Source organism: Miscanthus floridulus, chromosome 8 (assembly GCF_019320115.1).
Source record: "Miscanthus floridulus cultivar M001 chromosome 8, ASM1932011v1, whole genome shotgun sequence".
NCBI classification, from domain to species: domain Eukaryota; kingdom Viridiplantae; phylum Streptophyta; class Magnoliopsida; order Poales; family Poaceae; genus Miscanthus; species Miscanthus floridulus.
The window spans coordinates 219,403,545-219,405,141 of NC_089587.1; the positions used below are offsets into that span (position 1 = coordinate 219,403,545).

At 37.5% G+C, this 1,597-nt stretch overlaps 1 long non-coding RNA gene across 1 annotated transcript; it reads left to right on the forward strand.

Annotated features, from left to right (window-relative positions):
* The first annotated feature begins 595 nt into the window (after positions 1-595).
* Positions 596-1,218, forward strand: LOC136475014 (uncharacterized). The gene is made up of 3 exons (XR_010763068.1): positions 596-660; positions 737-930; positions 1,010-1,218. It is a non-coding gene; the product is annotated as an uncharacterized lncRNA (long non-coding RNA).
* The last annotated feature ends 379 nt before the right edge of the window (positions 1,219-1,597 follow it).

Genomic DNA, 1,597 nt, shown 5'->3' on the forward strand with positions numbered 1-1,597 from the left:
TTCAAACATCTTAAATTATGATTTCTTTACAACCTACAAGTAGTTAGCAGTTACTCTTCAGATAACCAACTGAATGAAGTTCAATTCTACTCTGGATTTGTTGCCCTGTTGCCTTATAGCTCTGTAAGATAGATGGAATGAAGTATGGTATCTCAATTCCTTACATGATCTACTATGCTTCAACTGCTAGGACTTGAAGGCCAAATATGCCATAAATCGAATATGTGTTTTCTTTCTAATGTCCCACCATTTGAGTTGCAAAAAAATACACTCCTTGTATGTATATATGGTCTATCTGGATGTATGGATTTTGATATACGGCAGATCATTTTAAAGCACTGAGACATTCGAATGATGCATGCATATATCTCTTTACTAATAATATATATAATCTGATTTGTTTCATTAGTCACAGTAATTTTATGTTTCGAATTCCCAATAGCATGAAGCTGGAAACAAACCATTTATGGTATTTTCTTTGATTCTTTACTTCCCCTACAACCACCTAGCTTGCACTGCTTTTCACTTGTCCATATTGAATTGGGCACATTATTTCAAAGGCACGGTATTGCTAAAAGTGACAGGTAGTGTTGATGGACAGACCAAGGCCAACCTGTGATCGGGTACCTTTGGGGTACCTTACAAATACAACACACGGAGGTATATAAACTTTTATAGCCTCCCTACATGTTCTATGTTTATATGTTTTCAACTCCACACCAAACTTTATTGAAAGGAATCATACCCGATCGGGGTTGGTGCCACTAGATGGGGATCGTAATGAGCAGAAGAGGCAGATTGAGGGAGAACGATATGCAACAATGTCTGATGAAAAGGGGAGTGAAAGAAACAAGAAACCCCGTCAGAGGTATAAGATGAGTAACCAAGAGAATGTTGATCTTGAAAACAATATGGCTGACCATTCAACAGGTATGGTGGTATTGCTTAGTGTCATTTTAATTGCCATACGCGTTATAATTAATAACAATTACTATGTTTAAACTTGCAGATGTGAATTCCAATAATGAGCAGACGAAAATAGTGACCGGCTCCATAGGCAGTCAACCTACAGTAATGGCTTACAACAATTATCAGGTTACTTATTCTGCTAATAAAAGTATTTATTGGTGCGGCGACTGAAATTGTCGTTGCAACATAGTTTGCTTGTTGTATGGTTCAATTTTAATTATATGGTTATATTTATAGACGGTATGGAACCTTTAAGTTGCATTGGTGGCACTGATGACGTGCATGACAATGACAGTGAGGAAGATATTAGCACTATTCATGAAACGGGTACACTTTTGTATCCATTGCCTGATATTCTTGTGAATCATGCCTGTGTTAGTTTCTTACCGTTGTGCTTAGACACCATCCTAGCGTGCGTTGATTAAGATGTCATTCCATGATATATAGGTTCTGGATATGCACCTAGTCCCATCAATCGGCTTGTCACGTGTTCAAAAGAGTGTAAGTGTGATTGTGATAGGGCACGAAAAGCTGCAATGTCTCCTGAACAAATGGCGCTACTGAATAAGAGATGACGTGAATTGTATGCACAAAAAATGCATAAAAAGTCTGCAAAGATGCTACAAAT